Below are 22,589 nucleotides of genomic sequence, written 5' to 3'. Positions count from 1 at the left end.
TCATTCATTCAATTGCATGTATATATGTCTGTACATATTTATTACTCTATTTATTTTACTTGTACGTATCTATTCTATTTATTATATTTTGTTAGTATGTTTGGTTTTGTTCTCTGTCTCCCCCTTTTAGACTGTGAGCCCACTGTTGGGTAGGGACTGTCTCTATATGTTGCCAACTTGGACTTCCCAAGCGCTTACTACAGTGCTCTGCACACAGTAATTGCTCGATAAATACGATTGATTGATTGATTGATTGATTACTGTGTGCAGAGCACCGTACTAGAAGTTCTAGTCTAGAAGTTCATTCATTCAGCTGCATCTATTAAGCAGTTCCTGTGTGCAGAGCACTGTACTAAGCGCTTGGGGAAGGACAGTAGAACAGTAAGCAAATGGCAGGACAGGGCGGTTTGTCCCGTAAATCCCGGAGCCTGCACACCCGGCATCCCATCCGTCCCGTGGCTCACTACTTGGACCCCTGGAAGTGATGATGATAGTATTTGTTAAGTGCTTACTATGTTCCAGGCACTGTACTAAGTGGAAATCAAGTTGGACACAGTCTCTGTCCCATGCGGGGCTCACACTTGCAATCCCCGTTTGACAGATGAGGGGACTGAGGCCCAGAGAAGCGAAGTGACAAGGCAGACAAGTGGCAGAGCTGGGATTCGAACGCATGCCCTTCGGACTCTGTGTACTATCCACGACGTCATGCTGCTTCTCAGGAAAAGGATGTTCCTTGTCCCTCAAGTTCTGTCCCGAAATCTCCCCTCCGCCGCCCCAGAGAGTGTCTGGACCCCATCCGCAGGCAGCTGGCCACCAAGGCCGCCCGCGAAAGCGCCCCGGCCACCGGCGGCGTGAAGAAGCCTCGCCGCTGCCGGCCCGGCACCGTGGCGCTGCGGGAGATCCGGCGCTACCAGAAGTCCACCGAGCTGCTGATCCTCCAACTGCCCTTCCAGCGGCCGGCGCGGGAGATCGCCCAGGACTTCGAGACGGACCTGCGCTCCCAGAGCTCGCCCGTCATGGCCCTCCAAGAGGCGAGCGAGGCCTTCCTGGTGGGGCTGTTCGAGGACACCGACCTGTGCGCCATCCACGCCAAGAGGGTCGCCATCATGCCCAAGGACATCCACCCGGCCCGCCACATCTGAGGCGAGAGAGCTTAGGTTTCTTGCTGTCTCCCAATTTTATAACACCCAAAGGCTCTTTTCAGAGCCACCTACTTTATCCCTAAGGAACTGTAATACTGCTGCTATTTCCTTATACCGAATTAAATTCTGTTGCCGTGACTCAATTTCCCCAAGGATTTCGGGATCTAGATAACCAAAATCCTTTTAAAGCCAAGTACTGGGTGGGGGCCTTTTTTGTTTTTTTTAGTCCGTTGCGGTGGAGGTATACCTGTATATATGTATATATGTTTGTACATATTTATTACTCTATTTATTTATTTATTTATTTTCCTTTACATATCTATTCTATTTATTTTATTTTGTTAATATGTTTGGTTTTGTTCTCTGTCTCCCCCTTCTAGACTGTGAGTCCACTGTTGGGTAGGGACCGTCTCTATATGTTGCCAACTTGTACTTCCCAAGCGACAGTAAGCGCTCGATAAATACGATTGATTGATTGATTGATCCCCTCTGGGGGTCTCCCACAGAGTCTTAGGGGGCTGAGAGGCAGCTGCCCCACAGAAGTAGTGGTCACACGAATTGGTGCTTACCGAGGCCCTCCTAAATGCAGAACACTGCACTAAGCAATTGAAAAGTACTACAGAAGCACAAGACACTGTTGCTTTCCTCAAAGAGCTTATATACTCAAAGGGGACAGAAATAAAATATGTCACATATCTCTAATAATAACTGGGTTATCTGTCAAATGCTTGCTTTGTGTCAAGTCCTGTACTAAGGGCTGGGGTGGATGCGGGCAAATTGGGTTGGACAAAGCCCCTGTTCCACATGGGGCTCATAGTCTCAATACCCATTTTACAGATGAAATAGCTGAAGCAGAGAGAAGTAAAGTGACTTCCCAAGGTCACACAGCAGACAAGTGGCAGAACAGGAATTAAAACCCATGACCTACTATGCCATGCTACTTTTATATACGCACAATTAACCAAACAATCACTGGTATGCCAATTTGTACTTCCCAAGCGCTTAGTACAGTGCTCTGCACATAGTAAGCGCTCAATAAATACGATTGATTGATTGATTGATTGATTGGTAATTAATTAGCCCTTACTGTGAGAGAAGCACGGTACCAAACTCTTGGGAGAGCACAGTAGATCCCCACCCTCAAGGAGTTTGGAGTTTATTTTTTTCTACGTACCAGATGCTGTACCAAGCACTGGGGTAGACACAAGGTAATCAGGTTGGACACAGTCCATGTCCCACGTGGGGCTTACAATCTTAATCCCCATTTTACAGATGTGGAGACTGTGAGCCCACTGTTGGGTAGGGACTGTCTCTATATGTTGCCAACTTGTACTTCCCAAGCACTTAATACAGTGCTCTGCACACAGTAAGCGCTCAATAAATACTATTGATTGATTGATTGATGTGGAGACTGAGGCACAGAGAAATTAAGTCAGTCAATTGTATTTATTGAGGGCTTACTCTGTGCAGAGCACTGTACTAAGTGCTTGGGAGAGTACAGTATAAAAAATATAACAGATATATATTCCCTACCCCCAGTGAGCTTACAGTCTAGTGGGGAGACAGACATTAATATAAAAAATTACAGATGTGTACACAAGTGCTGTGGAGCTGGTTAAGGGGATGAAGAAAGGGAGCGAGTCAGAGTGACACAGAAGAGAAGAGGAGAAGAGGAAATGAGGACATAGTCCAGGAAGGCCTCTTGCAGAAGATGTGTCTTCAGTAAGGCTTTGAAGCGGGAGAGATTGGTTTCTGTCAGATTAGAGGAGGGAGGGTGCTCCAGGCTAGATGCAGGAGGTGGGTGAGTGGTCAGCGGTGAGATAGATGAGCTTGAGAGAGAGATGAGATAATGAGAGATGAGATCAATCTATTTATTTTATTTTGTTAATATGTTTTGTTCTGTTCCCTGTCTCCCCCTTCTAGACTGTGAGCCCACTGTTGGTTAGGGACCGTCTCTATATGTTGCCAACTTGTACTTCCCTAGCGCTTAGTACTGTGCTCTGCACACAGTAAGAGCTCAATAAATACGATTGAATGAATGAGTGAATGAATATGTTGCCAACTTGTACATCCCAAGCGCTTAGTACAGTGCTCTGCACATAGTAAGCACTCAATAAATACGATTGAATGAATGAATGAATGAATGAATGAATCGTATTTATGGAGCGCTTACTGTGTGCAGAGCACTGGCCTGTGAGCCCACTATTGGGTAGGGACCGTCTCTAGATGTAGCCAACTTGGACTTCCCAAGCGCTTAGTACAGTGCTCTGCACACAGTAAGTGCTCAATAAATACGATTGAATGAATGAATGAATATATGTTGCCAACTTCCCAAGCGCTTAGTCCAGTGCTCTGCACACAGTAAGCACTCAATAAATAGGATTGAATGAATGAATGAATGAATGAATGAATTGAGGTACAGTGAGATGGTCAGCATTAGAGGAGCAAATTGTGAGGGCTGGGTAGTGGTAGGAGAGTACTTGCCCAAGGTCACCCAGCAGACAAGTGGCAGAGCAGGAAGTAGAACCCAGGCCCTTCTGATTCCCAGGCCCGTGCTCTTTCCACTAGGCCATGCTGCTCCTCGGCCTAGTTGGGGAGAGAGGCAATAAAACAAATTACAGGGAGGAAAGCAATCAAATATATGAAAAGTGCAAAAGTACTGGGGAAGTAACTACAGAAGTATTTAAGGGGTATTGACTTAAGTGCTTAGGTGTTGTTGAAGGGAGGGGAAAATATGGTGGGAAGGTGAAAAGTTAGTCAGGGAAGGAATTTTGGAGATGTGATTTTAGTACGGCTTGGAAGATGGGAAGAGTGGTGGTTTGTCAGACGTGAAAAGGGAGAGAGTTACACCCAGGTCTCCCCACTGCAGGCAGTCCTTCTCTCTGCTGCCCAAAGATTTTTCTACAAAAACGTTTCAGGGCATGTTTCCCCACTCCTCAAAAAAACTCCAGTGGTTGCTCATCCACCTCCGCATCCAACAGAATTCCTCACCATTGGCTTTAAAGTACTCAGTCACCTTGCTCCCTCCTACTTCACCTCACTACTTTCCTACCACAACCCAGCCCAAACACTTCGCTCCTCTACTGCTAACCTTCTCACTGTGCCTCAGTCTCATCTATCTCACCACTGACCTCTCGCCTATGTGGCCTGGAACACAGTCCCTCCTCAAATTCAACAGACAATTACTCCTTCAAAGCCTTATTGAAGGCACATCTCCTCCAAGAGGCCTTCCCTGACTAAACCCCCTGCTTCCTTCTTCTCCTGCTCCCTTTTGTGTCACCCTGACTTGCTCTCTTTGATTTTCTCCCCTCCCAGTTCCACTGCATTTATGTACATATCTGTAATTTATTTATGTATATTAATGTCTGTTTCCCCCTTCTAGACATGAAGCTCACTGTGGGCAGGAAATATGTCTGTTTATTGTTGAATTGTACTCTCCCAAGTGCTTAGAACAGTGCTCTGCACACAGTAAGTGCTCAATAAATGCAACTGAATGAATGAATGAAAGGGAGTGAGTGAGAGGTCGTTGGCAGGCGAGCCAAGAGTTGGCACTCTGAGTAGGTTGGTATTTGAAGAGGAAACTGGGTGGATATTTTTAATGGTATATATGTTAAGCACTTACTATGTTCCAGGCTCTGTACTAAGTGCTGGGGTAGATACAAAATTGGTTGGTTACAGTCCATGTCCCACATGGGGCTCATAGTCTTAATCCCCATTTTTACAGATGAGGCAAATGAGGCACGAGGAAGTTAAATGACTTGCCCAAGGTCACACAGCAGACAAGTGGTGAATCCAGGATTAGAACTCAGATCCTTTTGGGTCCCATGCCCACGGTCCATTCACCAAGTCAAGGTTTTATTTTTCCAAAAAGTTTGCCAATCTAGCGGCTTCTGGGAAAGATGTCCAATATAGTACTGATAATTATCTGCTGTTTCAGGGGATTCCACAAATCCACACGCAAACATTTTCATGACTCGCTTCTTTTTCTCCCAACGCAGACATTTCAATGAAAACCAGTGGAGATTACACTTGTCCTGAATGTGAAAAAACAACCAGAGGGATGAAAATTTCTGCTGTTCATCAACCAATCCATCAATCAATCAATCGTCTTTATTGAGTGCTTATTGTGTGTAGACTACCATACTAAGCACTTGGGAGAGTACAATATAACAAATAACAGAGTTGGCAGGCACATTCCCTGCCCACAGCGAGCTTGCAGTCTAGAAGGGAAGACAGACATTAATACACATAAATTATGGATATGTACATAAGTTCTGTGGGGCTGAGGTTGGGCTGAATAAAGGGTTCAAGTACAAAGGCGATGGAGAAGGGAGTGGGAGAAGAGATGAGGGCTCAAAAGGAAGCCCTTTCGGAGATGTGCCTTCAATAATCAATCAATCAGTCGTATTTATTGAACGCTTACTGTGTGCATAGCACTATACTAAGCTCATTCTCTGCCTATGATGGCTTTGAAGGTGGGGAGAGTGATCGTCTTTCAGATATGAAAAGAGGATGTGGGTGAGAGGTCAGCAGAGAGGTAGACGAGGTCAATCAATCAATCAATCAATCGTATTTATTGAGCACTTACTGTGTGCAGAACACTGTACTAAGCGCTTGGGAAGTATAAGTTGGCAACATATAGAGACAGTCCCTACCCAACAGTGGGCTCACAGTCTAAAAGGGGGAGACAGAGAACAAAACCAAACATACTAACAGAATAAAATAAATAGAATAGATATGTACAAGTAAAATAAATAAATAAATAGAGTAATAAATATGTACAAACATATATACATATATACAGGTGCTGTGGGGAAGGGAAGGAGGTAAGATGGGGGAGATGAGTAGGTTGGCTTTACAGGAGCGAAGTGTGCCGGCTGGGTATAGTAGCAGAGCAGCAAGGTAAGATAAGACTAGGCAAGGTGATTGAGTGCTTTAAAATAGGTTGTAAGGAGTTTCTGTTTGATGTAGAGGTGAATGGGCAACCACCCTTCTTGAGGAATGGGAAAACATGTCCTGAACGTTTTTGTAGAAAGATTATCTGGCCAGCAGAGTGAAGTATGGACTGGAGTGGAGAGAGAGAGGAGGCAGAGAGGTCAGCAAGGAGGTTGTAATCAAGGTGGGATAGGATAAGTGATCGGATTATTGTGGCAGCAGTTTGGTTGGAAAGGAAAAGGCTGATTTTAATGATGTGAAGGTTGAACAGACGGGTTTTAGTGACATATAATAATAATCATGGTACTTGTTAAGTGCTTACTATGTGCCGAACACTGTTCTAAGCGCTGGGGTAGATACAAGGTAATCAGGTTGGACATAGTCCCTGTCAATCAATCAATCAATCAATCGTATTTATTAAGCGCTTACTGTGTGCAGAGCACTGTACTAAGCGCTTGGGAAGTACAAGTTGGCAACATATAGAGACAGTCCCTACCCAACAGTGGGCTCACAGTCTAAAAGGGGGAGACAGAGAACAAAACCGAACATACTAACAAAATAAAATAAATAAAATAGATACGTACAAGTAAAATAAATAAATAAATAAATAGAGTAATAAATATGTACAAACATATATACATATATACAGGTGCTGTGGGGAAGGGAAGGAGGTAAGACGTGGGGCTCAGAGTTTAAATCCCCATTTTACAGATAAGGTAGGTGAAGCCCAGAGAAGTAAAGTGGCTTGCCCGAGGTCATACAGCAGACAAGTGGCGGAGCTGGGACTGAATACATGGGTTGAATGAGAGAGATGAGTAAAGGATAGTGCCAAGGTTCCGGGCTTGTGAGACAGGAAAGATGGTGGTGCTGTCTACAATGACAATCTGACAGCATAGTGGTGCTGTCTACAGTTCATGTTATTCACTCATACATGCCAGTGTTTTCTTGTAAGACATTATATGGTTAATAGGTAATCTCAAATTTTGACGGTCCTTTTTTCATTTCCTGCCTTGTAATCCCTCTCTAAATGATCCTGCAAAATAGATATTCATTCATTCATTCAATCGTATTTATTGAGCATTTACTGTGTGCAGAGCACTGTACTAAGCTCTTGGGAAGTACAAGTTGGCAACATATAGAGACGGTCCCTACCCAACAGCGGGCTCACAGTCTAGAAAGCCATTTGCCTGATCTGTGACATAGGACAAATCACCTAACTTTTCTGCACTTTTCTAGAAGGGGGAGACAGGGGGAGATATAGGAGAACACAGTGCTTAGCACTTAGTACAGTGCCCTGCACATAGTAAACACCCAATAAATACCATTAAAGGGTAAATTTGAAGATAGTTCACAAAATTGTAATCTAAAAATACAAAAAACTTCAAAGTGGAGTAAGAGCTCTTTTTATTCCTTTCTCCTCCTTTCCCAATTTTGACCCAGTTGTTCATTTGCCTATGGGACAGGGCTTTTCAAGGTAATCATGTTGTTACTAGAGAGGTGGATCTACTTGTCCTTTGTTCTCTGTTAAGGACTGGGTTGTAGCAGAAGAGGAGGAAGAATAGATAGGAGGGAGAAAGCTGAATGAGTGTCTTAAAGTAGTTGGTGAGGAGTTTCTGTTTGATGTGGAGATGGATGATGGATACTTAGCTTCACTACCCCCAGCTCACTTGCCTCCTCTCAAGAAACAGCATGGCCTAGTGGAAAAAGCACCAGCCAGGAAGTTAGAGGACCTGGGTCCTAATCCCGGCCCCGTCACTTGTCTGCTCTGTGACCTCGGGCAACTCACTTAACTTCCCTGTGCCTCAGTTTCCTCATCTGAGAACGGGGATTCAATACTTGATCTCCATCCTACTTGGGCTGTAAGTCCCAGGTGGGAAAGGGACTACACCCAACCTAATAAATTTGTATCAACCCCAGTGCTTAGAACAGTGCTTGACACATAGTAAACACTTAATAAATGTGATTCAAAAGCAAAGCCATCTTACTGGGCCTTGTTCTCATCTCTTTCAGGCTGACCTCTTCCTCAAACCCTCCCTCAGTTTTTTTAATAGTACTAGTTGTTGTTTTTGTTGAAATTCAGCATGGTAAGGCTGAAGAGCATCAGGTTCAGCTCTTGCAGAAGCAGCCTTTTTCTTCATGAAAGTGCATCTTCATGTCTGCTGCCTGCTTGGATGGATTCACAGTAAAAGCCAAGGGTGGCCTAGCAGGGGGTTCACACCCGGCCAGTAAGTTCTTCCCTCAAAAGTAGAAAGGGATGAAAAGTGAAAAAAACCTAAAATGTTTTCTGTTTATCAGGGACACAGGTGTGTGTCTAATGTCCATGTCTATTCAATTATTAATTTTGACCATGGTTGTTGTAAAGATCTTTATGATTTGTTTCCCAAGGTAGAGTGGGCAGGGAGCATGTCTCTTCGTTATTTGATATTTTCCAAGTACAGGGCATGGAACCAAATGCACTGAGAAGCAGCATGGCCTCATGTTTAAAGCATGGACCTGGGAATCCCCAGTCCAAGACCGAGCTCCTTATCTTCCCTCCCAAACCCTGTCTTCTCCCTGACTTTCCCATTACTGTAGAAGGCACTACCATCCTTCCCGTCTCACAAGCCCACAACCTTGGTGTCATCCTTGATTCCCAAGCGCTTGGACTTCCCAAGCGCTTAGTCCAGTGCTCTGCACACAGTAAGCGCTCAATAAATATGATTGATTGATTGATTGATGTTTGTATGTATTTATTTATTTTATTTGTACATATTTATTCTATTTATTTTATTTTGTTAATATGTTTTATTTTGTTAATATGTTTTGTTTTGTTCTCTGTCTCCCCCTTCTAGACTGTGAGCCCACCGTTGGGTAGGGACCGTCTTTAGATGTTGCCAACTTGTACTTTCCAAGTGCTTAGTCCAGTGCTCTGCACACAGTAAGTGCACAATAAATACAATTGATTGATTGATGTTTGTATGTATTTATTACTCTATTTATTTATTTCTTTTATTTGTACATATCTATTCTATTTATTTTATTTTGTGAGTATGTTTGGTTTTGTTCTCTGTCTCCCCCTTTTAGACTGTGAGCCCACTGTTGGATAGGGACTGTCTCTATATGTTGCCAATTTGTACTTCCCAAGCGCTTAGTACAGTGTTCTGCACATAGTAAGTGCTCAATAAATACGATTGATGATGATGATGATGATGATGATTCCACTCTTTCATTCACCTCACACATCCAATCTGTCACCAAAACCTACCAGTCTCACCTCCACAACATCGCCAAGATCCGCCCTTTCCTCTCCATCCAAACCGCTACCTTGCTGGTTCAATCTCTCATCCTATCCCGATTGGATTACTGAATCAGCCTCCTTTCTGATCTCCCATCCTCCTGTCTCTCCCCACTTCAGTCTATACTTCACTCTGCTGCCCGGATTGTCTTTCTACAGAAACACGCTGGGCATGTCACTTACCTCCTCAAAAATCTCCAGTGGTTGCCTACCCACCTTCACATGAAGCAAAAACTCCTCACTATTGGATTCAAAGCTCTCCATCACCTTGCCCCCTCCTACCTTACCTCCCTTCTCTTCTTCTCCAGCCCAGCCCACACACTCCGCTCCTCTGCCGCTAGTCTCCTCACTGTGCCTTGTTCTTGCCTGTCCCACCATCGACCCTTGGCCTACGTCCTACCTCTGACTTGCAATGCCCTCCCTCCGTACATCCGCCAAGCTAGTCCTCTTCCTCCCTTCAAAGTCCTACTGAGAGCTCACCTTCTCCAGGAGGCCTTCCCAGACTGAGCCCCCCCCTTTTCTCTGCTCCTCCTCCCCTCCCCATCACCCCCCTCCACCCCCACCACAGCACTTGTGTATATTTGTACATATTTATTACTTTATTTTATTAATGATGTATATATTGCTATAATTCTATTTATTCTGAGGGTTTTGACACCTGTTTTGTGGTCTGTCTTCCCCTTCTAGACTGTGAGCCCATTGTTGGGTAGGGACTGTATATGTTGCCGAGTTGTACTTCCCAAGCACTTAGTAGAGTGCTCTGCACATAGTAAGCACTCAATAAATACTATTGAATGAATAAATGAATCAGAAGGCTTGGGTTCTAATCCCAGCTCCACCATCTATCAACTGTGTGACCTTGGGCAAATCACATAACTTCTCTGGGCCTAAGTTAACTCATCTATAAAATGGGGATTAACGTTGGGAGCCCCACGTGGGAAATGGACTGTGTCCAAAGTGATTAGCTTTTATCTACCCCAGCACTTAGTAACAAATACTTTTTTTAAAAAAAAAAGTGAGGGCTTAATAATTTCTGCATCATCTTTGAATTTGGATAGACAATCTTTTGTGTTTGATATTTGCCCCAATTTCAACCCCAAAATACTTATGTACATATCTTCAAATTATATATTATAAATTATTTATTTATATTAGTGTCTGTCTTGCCCTCTAGACTGAAGCTCACTGGGGGGAGGGAATGTGTTTGCCAACTGTGTTGTATGACACTCTTCCAAGCACTTAGTACAATGCTTTACACATTAGTAAGCATTCAGTAAATACCACTGATGATACTACTACATAAATACTACTACATCACCAGAGGATGGTGGGCAACCCTGATTATGGTGGAACTCTCAATACAGCTTCTGGAAGTGGATGGGAGGAAAGGGATCTGCTGCAGTCAGTCAGTGAGTCAATCCTATATATACTAAGAGCTTGGGAGAGTACAATGTAACAATAAAACAGACACATTCCCTGCCCACAGTAAGCTTACAGTCTAGAAGGGGAGACAGACATTAATATAAATAAATGAAATTACAGATATATAAGTGTTGTGGGGCTGGGAGGAGTATAAATGAAGGGAGCAAGTCAGGGTGATACAGAATGGAGTGGAAGAAAAGGAAAAGAGGGCTTAGTCAGGGCAGGCTTTTTGGAGGAGATGTGCTTTCAGTAAGGCTTTGAAGAGGGGAGAGTAATTGTCTCTTGGCTATAAAGAAGTTGGGCTTTCCGGGACAGAGTCAGGATGTGGGACAGGTCAGTGGTGAGACAAACTAGATGGAGGCACAGTGAGGTTAGCATCAGAGGAGCAAAGTGTGTGGGTTGGTGTAATAGGAGAGTAGTGAAGTGAAGTAGGAGGGGGGCAAGGTGATTGAGTGCTTTAAGCTGATGGTAAGGAGATTCTGCTTGATGTGGAGGTGAATGGGCAACCACTGGAGGTTCTTGAGGAATGGAGAAACATAGCCTGTATGTTTTTGTGGAAGATTGATCTGGGCAGCAGAGAGAAGTATGGACTAAAGTGGAGAAAGACAGGAGGCAAGGAGGTTAGCGAGAAGACTGATATAGTAATCAAGGTGGGATAGGATAAATGCTTGGATTAATGTGTTGACAGTTTGGATGGAGAGGAAAGGGCAGATTGCAATAAACATCCCTTTACAGGTCTTTGTTTTTCATAATAATAATAATAACAATAATAATAAATGCTTTCGATGTGCCTGTTACTGTGATAACCATTGCATAAAAATAGTAATCTACCTATGTTTGAGGAAATGGAAACTATGGCCCTTCTTCCCCAATATTTTTTGTCGGACATAAAGACTAATCCTTTTCTAAAAATTGGTCCTCCCGGTTTCAGTCTTGGAAGGGAATGAAGACGGAGGTTGAAATTTATCTCCTCTAGAGACTGAAAAATAAATACCAATTTGGCTTAGGCCAGCATCTGAAGAAGACAGGATTTCAGGGAAGGTCCTTTCTCTTCAATCAATCAATGGTATTTATTGAGCATTTACTGTATTTAGAGTACGTTATAACAAAGTACACATGTTCCTTTCCCTTAACGAGCTAACAGTCTAGAGGGGGAGACAGACATTAATATAAATAAATAAATTATGAATATGCAGACAAGTGTTGTGGGGCTGAGGGAGGAGTGAATAAAGGGTGCAAATCCAAGGGCAAGGGTGATATATCCTCTTTCTTTCTTTTGGATGGCTTACGGGGAAAAGGCTAAAGGTTTTAAGATAGGATGAGAGAAAAGCAATAACTGGGAAGGTAGATTTGGACAATTTGTCTATTTGGGAATTATGAATGATTGGCTTAGGGGAAAATCATAATGTAAACAGATTTAAAAATGGAAGTCTTAGCACCTTGAATGTGTGCTATATGTTTTTAGGATTTTGCTTCGTGATCGATGGATATAAGAATGTAGAAATCTTCACCATGAAAAATATTTTATATACTTCGCCATTTCTCTTATCTGTAATTTATTTTAACGTCTGTCTCCCCTTCTAGAATATAAGCTCCTTACAGACGGGAATCATGTCTACCAACTCCATTGTATTATACTCTACCGATGCTCAGTACAGTGTTCTGCACACGGCAAGCACTCAATAAATACCACTGACTGAGTGACTGATTTATTGTTCAATTTGCTCACCCCAGGCGACTAAATGTACTCACTGTGCATACCAACTAACCCCACTGAGCCGTGGTGTCAGTTAACATCTCTTCATGGTATATATCTCAGAGATGCCTTTTTGCTACGGCTACTTCTTCCATCATACGTTGTCATCAGTATAATTTCAAAGCAGATGGAGACTTTCAATCTCGCTGAAACTCTGACTTGTTTACAGTTGAAGAACATGCTTTTGATATTGTTTTAAAATGGATTTCCCCAGTGTAAATTATCTCCCAGTTGAAAACTGAATGGACCACGAGGTTTCCCTATTTCATACGTTTGTGATATTGCTTAAGATCTTGTGATCTTAATTAAGTCTCTCAAGGATTGCATGGTAAAATTAAGTTTCTTCATCATTACATTGTTACTTCCATCTCATCTCTATTCCCTACTCCCTATTTCACTACCCAGAATTCCATGGAAAAAAATGAATTTTTCTTCTGCTCAGAATCTTCCCACTTTGTGGGTTGGCAACAATAATATCTGGAGAAAAACAGCAATTCTTTGTATTCCAGATTTCAGAAGCATTGTATTGAAGTCTTCATTGGCTTTGGACTTCTCTCATAACCCAGTCTGTTCATTATCTGACTAATTTGGGAAAATATTTCAATGTGTTAGATAATCTTTCGAACCCTTCAAACTTCCTTTACTATTGAATTCCAAGAGGAGGAGGAATGGAATTTAAAAATGAAAACCAACTTTCCATGGCTTAAAGAGAGACTTATTGTCACAGATTTTTTCCACTGTCACTAGGAAACTTGGTAAACTATTGTTAAGCCAATGGCAGCCTATTGGAGGACCCAGGTGGCTTTAGACTGGCCCAAAACAGCTCTCTCCGTTTGGACATTAGAAGACTTTTAGCTCTTTCATGACAGTTCACCTCCAGATGCCCTTAAAAGTGTGTTTTAATCTTAAAACCAAATGGATTACTCCTTCCTAGGCATCTTTGGTATTACTTCGGGAGCTCCTCTTCCAGACTGGAAGCTCACTGTGGGCAGAGATCATGTTTACCAACTGTATTGCATTATCAGTCAGGCAGTAGTATTTATTGAGTGCTTTCTATGTGAGGAGCACTGTATTAAGTGCTTGGGAGGGTACAATATAGCAATAAACTCATACATTCTCTGTCCAATTGTACTTTCCCAACTGCTTAGTACGGTGTTCCGCCCACAGTAAGTGCTCAATAAATACCACTGATTGGTTGATTGAAGCATTGGTCAGCCTTGGCAATTAGAGGCAGTGTATGAGGGAACTGAGATTGGCTGGAAGGAGTTTATGGCCTCTTCGGTGAAAACAGATGGAAGCCAAAGACCTTAAAGTCTTAGAAACAAAATTGAAAATGGGGCTGGAAAATGAAATTAGACCTACGAAAAACCTTGGTTTTATGCACTGGGCTTAAAGGTGATGGGCAAGGAACGATATCACTTTTTAGCCATTGCCGTTAGCCATAAAAAGTACCAGTACTAGTACTAAGAATGAGCAATTTGTCCAAGAAGAGGAATGTTTATTATGCCCTCGGTGTAAAATCAACACACTGATTTGGGAGGAGGATATAATTAAGGATCCACAAAGTATGGTGACTTTGCCAGAAAGTGATGAAAAGAGCTTGGTTTAATCTCCAAGTGCCCAGATAGCTGAATCTTATCCCAGCACTGTCACTAAACTGCTCTGTGTTTCTGGGCAAGCAACAGGGTTTCCCTGCTGGGTTTAAATCAGGATTTGTTGTGGGAGAAGAAGCTCCCCCACGACCTTAACAGGGTAGTTTCAGGAGCTCAGCTCTGATGGGGCTTTAGAGGGGACAGAAGAAGAAGGAATGAGGCAGGGTGGCCATGGCTGACGTGGAGTGAATTCAGGGTGGGTTGGAGCAATCAGTACACTTTCTTGTAAATCTGAGGCTGACCGAATAGTAGGTAATTTGGGAAAGCAGTGATTTACCAAGCGTAACATTTTCGCTTTGGGAAAGTAACATTTTAATATTAAAGATGGGCTACAAAGATACTATGAGCTTGGGTGAGGGACGTGTGTGGTTGGAGCAGAATTGAGCTTCTGCAGCCAAATGATTATTTTTCCTCAGTCCTTCAATTCTCGTGATCTTGTTTTCCTCATAACTGAGTTGCACTGGGGTGGATCAGGCAGAAACTCCTCACCCTGGGCTTCAAGGCTGTCCATCACCTCGCCCCCTCCTACCTCACCTCCCTTCTCTCCTTCTACAGCCCAGCCCGCACCCTCCGCTCCTCTGCCGCTGATCTCCTCACCGGGACTCATTCTCGCCTGTCCCGCCGTCGACCCCCGGCCCACGTCATCCCCCGGGCCTGGAATGCCCTCCCTCTGCCCATCCGCCAAGCTAGCTCTCTTCCTCCCTTCAAGGCCCTACTGAGAGCTCACCTCCTCCAGGAGGCTTTCCCAGACTGAGCCCCTTCCTTCCTCTCCCCCTCGCCCCCCTCTCCATCCCCCATCTTACCTCCTTCCCTTCCCCACAGCACCTGTATATATGTATATATGTTTGTACATATTTATTACTCTATTTATTTATTTATTTTACTTGTACATATCTATTCTATTCATTTTATTTTGTTAGTATGTTTGGTTTTGTTCTCTGTCTCCCCCTTCTAGACTGTGAGCCCACTGTTGGGTAGGGACTGTCTCTATATGTTGCCAACTTGTACTTCCCAAGCGCTTAGTACAGTGCTCTGCACACAGTAAGCGCTCAATAAATATGATTGATTGATTGATTGATCAATAAATACTGGAAGGACTGGGGACTAATGCTATTGTGGAAGAGGTAATACCAACAGCAGGTCACAACTGCCTTTGGGGACTAGGACTAATCCCCAAAGGATTGACTGAGGACCTAGGACCAATGGCCCCCAGTGGAACATTTCTCTACCTGAGACCAAACCAATTCTACCCATTGGAGGAGAGTCCTGCAGCCGTGACCCTGAGTCACTGCCTCCTGCAATACCTGGGAACCCAAAACTAGGTCACTGTGACTCTGGGCCAATGCCACATGTCAAAGTGGAGAAGAAGCAAAGCATTAGAGAAGGGGGCCTTCCCAGACTGAGCCCCCTCCTTCCTCTCCCCCTCATCCCCCCTCCATCCCCACCATCTTACCTCCTTCCCTTCCCCACAGCACCTGTATATATGTTTGTACATATTTATTACTCTATTTATTTATTTTACTTGTACATACCTATTCTATTTATTTTATTTTGTTAGTATGTTTGGTTTTGTTCTCTGTCTCCCCCTTCTAGACTGTGAGCCCACTGTTGGGTGGGGACTGTCTCTATATGTTGCCAACTTATACTTCCCAAGCGCTTAGTACAGTGCTCTGCACACAGTAGGCGCTCAGTAAATACGATTGAATAGAGAAGCAGCGTGGCTCAGCGGAAAGAGCACGGGCTTTGGAGTCAGAGGCCATGGGTTCAAATCCCAGCTCTGCCAAATGTCAGCTGTGTGACTTTGGGCAAGTCACTTAACTTCTCTGGGCCTCAGTTGCCTCATCTGTAAAATGGGGATGAAGACTGTGAGCCCCCATGGGACAACCTGATCACCTTGTAACTTCCCCAGGGCTTAGAACAGTGCTTTGCACATAGTAAGTGCTTAATAAATGCCATTATTATTATTATTGTTATTAAAGTGCTACTGGCAGGGCAGAGACTGATGTGCTGGGGACTTAAAATTCTGTCATTTGGCCTGAGGGGCTGGCTGAGGCCCTGGGGTAATTTTTCTAGCATCCGATAAACTGTCCTGATTTTTCTGGGGGTGGGCATGAACACAACACTGTCGCAGCTAGAGGTTAAGTATCAGGAGAAGCAGCCTGGCTCCATGGCTATGAGAAGCAGCGTGGCTTAATGGATAGAACACGGGCCTCGGAGTCAGAAGGACCTGGGTTCTAAACCCAGCTACACCACTTGGCTGCTAGGTGACCTTGGGTAAGTCACTTCACTTTTCTGGGCTTCAGTTACCTCATCTAGAAAATGGGGATTAATAGTGTGAGCCCCAAGTGGGACAGGGACTGTGTCCAACCTGATTTGCTTGTCTCTACCCCGGCACTTAGAATAGTGCTTGGCTCATCGTCAGGTCTAAACAAGTACCATTATTATTAACAATAATAATCGCTCAGTGGAAAGAGCCCGGGCTTTGGAGTCAGAGTTCATGGGTTTGAATCCCGGCTCTGCCAACGGTCAGCTGTGTGACTTTGGGCAAGGCACTTCACTTCTCTGTGCCTCAGTTCCCTCATCTGTAAAATGGGGATTAAGATTGTGATCCCTCCGTGGGACAACCTGATCACCTTGTAACCTCCCCAGCGCTTAGAACAGTGCTTTGCACATAGTAAGTGCTTAATAAATGCCATCATTATTATTCTTTTAGACTGTGAGCCCACTGTTGGGTAGGGACTGTCTCTATATGTTGCCAATTTGTACTTCCCAAGCACTTAGTACAGTGCTCTGCACACAGTAAGCGCTCAATAAATACAATTGATGATGATCATCATCATAATAAGAGGATCCCTAGAGCAATGGAAATGACTTCCTGTCGGTGGGAAGGAACAGAGGGAGGTGAGAGGCACATTTGCTTTTAAAGAGATCAGTGGAACTCAATTACCATTAATTCTTTCTGGAAGAAGCTCTTACCTCAGAACTTAGAACAGTGCTTTGCACATAGTAAGTGCTTAATAAATGTCATTATTATTATTATTACTTACTGAATTTCTTCTCAAAGTAATAACTATGAGCAGGTTCACAGTCAGAAACAAATGTTCTTTCATGTGGCTCATGAGAAAGGAAAAAAAGGGAAACAGAATGATTCAGGTCCCCATGGGGCTTCAGCCTGCTTCTCAGGAATACATCAGGACTCGGGAACTTCCAAGGGCGCAGGGAAGGAAATGCTGGTGTGGTCACGGCCGGGACTCAGATATGACAGAGACCACCTCCTGGATTTGGAACCGACTCAAGGAATTTTGGCAGCAGAGACTAAAGGCAGGAATGCAGAAGGCAAAAAGTGGAAGTCTGGAGGAGAAAAGAGGCTCTCCTCATTGAAGAGCACCTCAGGCAATTGTCTAGTTTCTCTGTATGGTAGAGCTAGCTCTGCCCGGATAGCCTGGTGTGACTGGTAGACTGTGAGGCTCCTCTATGCAGCACAGCGAAGAGTCAGTCAAACTATTCTTGACCCTTAGAAAGAGCTGTGCAAGCAGAAGGCTAAGCTATGGGAGAGAGCTCCCCAGCGAGATGAAAGGCCCTGGTGGTCCTGTGCTCCGGTACCTCCGCTCCATGTAGCTTGTGCTGAGGAGTCCTACGTTGTTGCTCTCCTCTACCCTGTAAATTCCTTCATCATCAATCGTATTTATTGAGCGCTTACTGTGTGCAGAGCACTGTACTAAGCGCTTGGGAAGTACAAATTGGCAACATATAGAGACAGTCCCTACCCAACAGTGGGCTCACAGTCTAAAAGGGGGAGACAGAGAACAAAACCAAACATACTAACAAAATAAAATAGACTAGATATGTACAAGTAAAATAAATAGAGTAATAAATATGTACAAACATATATACATATATACAGGTGCTGTGGGGAAGGGGAGGAGGTAAGATGGGGGGATGGAGAGGGGGACGAGGGGGAGAGGAAGGAAGGGGCTCAGTGTGGGAAGGCCTCCTGGAGGAGGTGAGCTTTCAGTAGGGCCTTGAAGGGAGGAAGAGAGAGAGCTTGGTGGATGGGCAGAGGGAGGGCATTCCAGGCCCGGGGGATGACGTGGGCCGGGGGTCGATGGCGGGACAGGCGAGAGCGAGGGACGGTGAGGAGATTAGCGGCGGAGGAGCGGAGGGTGCGGGCTGGGGGCAGGGGATGTGTCTACCAACTCTCTTATACTGTGCTCTCCCAAGCGCTTAGTACAGTGCTCTGCACACAGTAAGCGCTCAATAAATACGATTGATTGATTGATTGATTGACTCCCCACAGCACATTTGTATCTATCTGCATATATCTGTAATTTATTGTTTTATCTATTTGTATTAATGTCTGTCTCCCCCTCTAGACCGTGAGCTCGTTGTTGGGTAGGAACCGTCTCTATGTTTCCAACTTGTACTTTCCAAGCGCTTAGCACAGTGCTCCGCACACAGTAAGCGCTCAATAAATACGATTGAATGAATGAATGAATAATTACCATTGATGGATTGGTTGCTTGATCCTCTGCCTCTCAGGAATCTGTGGGGCTTCGGCTCCTACGCACCGCGGCCCACATGACGGGGCTGGTCCCCGGGGGGTTCTGGGTAACAGGAGGGACAGTCAGGCTCTCACCATCATCATCATCAATCGTATTTATTGAGCGCTTACTATGTGCAGAGCACTGTACTAAGCGCTTGGGAAGTACAAATTGGCAACATATAGAGACAGTCCCTACCCAACAGTGGGCTCACAGTCACCACAGGCCCCAACCTGAGAATGACACCCCTGGCCAGGAAAATCAATCAATCAAATCATATAATAATAATAATAATGGCATTTATTAAGTGCTCACTATGTGCAAAGCACTGTTCAAAGCGCTGGGGAGTTTACAAGGTGATCAGGTTGTCCCACGTGGAGCTCACAGTCTTAATCCCCATTTTACAGATGAGGGAACTGAGGCACAGAGAAGTTAAGTGACTTGCCCAAAGTCACACAGCTGACAAGTGGCGGAGCTGGGATTTGAACCGATGACCTCAGACTCCAAAGCCCATGCTCTTTCCACTGAGCCCCGCTGAGCACTTAGAGTTTGCAGATCACTTATTTGTTAAGTACTTACTATGTGTCAGATACCGTTCTAAGTGATGGGGTAGATTCATTCATTCATTCATTCAATTGTATTTATTGAGCGATTACTGTGTGCAGAGCACTGTACTAAGCACTTGGGAAGTACAAGTCGGCAACATCTAGAGACGGTCCGTACTCAATAACGGGCTCACAGTCTAGAAGGGGAAGACAGGCAACAAAATCAATCAATCAATCAATCGTATTTATTGAGCACTTAATGTGTGCAGAGAACTGTACTAAGCGCTTGGGAAGTACAAGTCGGCAACATCTAGAGGCGGTCCGTACTCAATAATGGGCTCACAGTCTAGAAGGGGAAGACAGGCAACAAAATCAATCAATTAATCAATCGTATTTATTGAGCGTTTACTGTGTGCAGAGCACTGTGCTAAGCGCTTGGGAAGTACAAGTTGGCAACATAACAAAACACGTTGTTTTAAGATTCAGCTTAATTAGGTCAGATGGAGCCCCTGTCCCACATTGGGCTCACAGTCTAAATAGGAGGGAGAACAGGTGCTTAATTCCCATGTTACGGTTTAGGGAATTGAGGCACAGAGAAGTTAAGTGACTCACCCAAGGTCATGCAGCAAGCAATTGGAAGAGCAGGAATTAGAACCCAGGTCCTCTGTCTTCCAGGCCCGTGTTCCTTCCAGTAGGCCACGCTGCTACTTGGCAGAGTAGAGTACAATAGAGTTGGTAGTCACGATCCCTGCCCAAAGGGAGCTTACAGTCTACAGGAAGAGACAGACATGAAAATAAATTACAGATAGGGGCAACAAGAGAGTATAAGGATATGTACAGAATAAACCAGACGTGGCTCAGTGGAAAAGAGCATGGTCTCTGGATTCAGAGGTCATGGGTTCAAATCCCTGCTCTGCCAATTGTCAGCTGTGTGATTCTGGGCAAGTCACTTAATTTCTCTGGGCCTCAGTTACCTCATCTGTAAAATGGGGATTAAGATTGTGAGACCCCCGTGGGACAACCTGATCACCTTGTAACCTCCCTAGTGCTTAGAACAGTGCTTTGCACATAGTAAGCGCTTAATAAATGCTATTATTATCATTATTATTATTACTCCTGGCTGGGAGGGAGGAGACTTCTCATCTTTTCTATGCCATCAAGAACTCCCACACTCAGACTCTGTTTCTGTCTATTTTTATTGAATAATTTTGCATTTGTTTTCTACCCTCTATAGAGAAGCAGCGTGGCTCAATGGAAAGAGCCCGGGCTTGGGAGTCAGAGGTAATGGGTTCTAATCCTGGCTCCACCGTTTGTCAGCTATGTGACTTTGGGCAAGTCACTTAACTTCTCTGTGCCTCAGTTACCTCATCTGGAAAATGGGGATTAAGACTGTGACCCTCATGTGGGACAACCTGATCACCTTGTATCCCCCCCAGTGCTTAGAACAGTGCTTTGCACATAGTAAGTGCTTAACAAATACCATCATTATTATTATTATTACCCAGCCTGTAGCTCTCTGTTCATTCCATGTGGAATTCCTGTCAGGGGGACGCTTCCAATTAAAAGGCAACAGACAAAAGGAAGGGGAAACCCATCAGAAAGGAAAATCCAGAAAACCCCAGGAAGCTCAACTTCATTTTTAAGTTGCCAGATTCAAAGATCTGCTGCTGATCTACTGCACCTGCCAGAGGACACAAAGACTGCTTTTAGCCTAAATATTATATTTGTACTCCAAAACTGGAGTCTCTGCTTTTCTCACTCTACTGATATATTAATGCTCCCATTAATCCCCCATCGATAAGCAGCCTGCCCCTCTTGGTGGCCAGACCCCGCAGCCTGATCTGCATCAAGGAGCAGCTCTGCAAGTGTGATAACAGGAAGCCTGTTTCACAAGAAGATTGGCCTCCCTCCCACTACCAAACTTCAAGCCCATAATCAATCAATCAATATTTATTGATCACCTACTATACGCTAAGAGCTTGAGAGGGTAAAATAGAGCGGGTAGACACTCACAGTCCTTGTTTCTGAGTCATGTACTAAGCTCTAGGGAGAGTATGATACAGTAAAGAGTAGACACAATTCCTGCCCTCAAGGAGGGTACGGTCTAGCAGGAATAGTGAGTGTATGGGGCTCCTACCGCCTGCCCTAAGACATCCTTTCCCTTCAACTCTGGGGCAGAAACCGAAGTGCACAACTGTCTTCCAAAACAGCCTGGGTCACAGTCATATTCTCACTGGGAAGCTTTAGTGGCTCAGTGGAAAGAGCCTGGGCTTTGGAGTCGGAGGTCATCGGTTCAAATCCCGGCTCCGCCACTCGTCAGCTGTGTGACTTTGGGCAAGTCACTTTACTCCTCTGTGCCTCAGTTCCCTCATCTGTAAAATGAGGATTAAGACTGTGAGCCCCACGTAGGACAACCTGATCACCTTGTAAACTCCCCAGCACTTAGAACAGTGCTTTGCACATAGTAAGCGCTTAATAAATGCCATTATTATTATTATAAAAGTATTTTCTAAGAAAATTCTTTTCTCTTTAAAAAATGGCAAGGATTATAAAGGGGGAAAACAATACAATCGGACTTCCTTTTCTCTACCACAAGACCCCCTTTATAACGCACTGTCTCTGCTACAGTGGATTCTGCTCTGAAGGTTTTTCTTTTCTTCTTTTGTGAAACAGTCTACAAAAGTTGGGCTCCGAAGCCCTTCAGATTAACCTTAGATTTGAGGCCACGTGGTTACTGCTCTGATTTGAAAGGAAGTGTTTTAGCACTATCTGGTAAAAAATGGGCTGGCAACCTTGACCGGGGCGGCCGGGAGGGTGGGGAGGAGCAGGGAGGAAGCTGCTGTAGTTGGCGCAGGGTGGATCTTCCCTGGGCATGGTTCAGCAGTACTGACTTTGGGCCTGGATCCCAGCCAGCCAGAGCGGGAAATCTGCAGCGCTGGCTTGGCCTTGCCAGATGCAACAATGTTGTGAAATCCTTTCCTACCACGAGAAAAAACGACCCAGACCTTGCCCGGACCATTACAACCTATATCCGTCCAGTGTTTCCAAAGTTGCTGTAGGTGTAAGTGTTGTAAGAATTGAGCTTATCAGGCATTTCACATATAGAAGATTTATTTATTGGTCTTAACTGTTGACCCAACGTGGAGCCCCGGGGAGAATGACAAATTGCTGCCTTTGGCTTTAATCTCTGTGCTTGCTGGCAGTTGCATTTATGAAAAACACCTATAACTTTTCATGTTTACTTGGCTCAGCTAGTCACCAAGCTGTTCGCCCTGGAATCCTTGAGATATGTTTGAAAATCTTGCAGGAATTGGCCGGGGAC

General features: G+C 44.4%; 1 pseudogene; it reads left to right on the top strand.

Moving 5' to 3' along the window:
- The first annotated feature begins 389 nt into the window (after nt 1-389).
- On the top strand, nt 390-1,157 carry LOC119927065 (annotated as a pseudogene).
- Nucleotides 1,158-22,589: the final 21,432 nt, after the last annotated feature.

Source organism: Tachyglossus aculeatus, chromosome 1 (genome assembly GCF_015852505.1).
Source record: "Tachyglossus aculeatus isolate mTacAcu1 chromosome 1, mTacAcu1.pri, whole genome shotgun sequence".
Classification (NCBI taxonomy): Eukaryota; Metazoa; Chordata; class Mammalia; order Monotremata; family Tachyglossidae; genus Tachyglossus; species Tachyglossus aculeatus.
The sequence above is the reverse complement of the archived record's forward strand: the minus strand, read 5'-3'. Positions and strand labels throughout refer to the sequence as shown.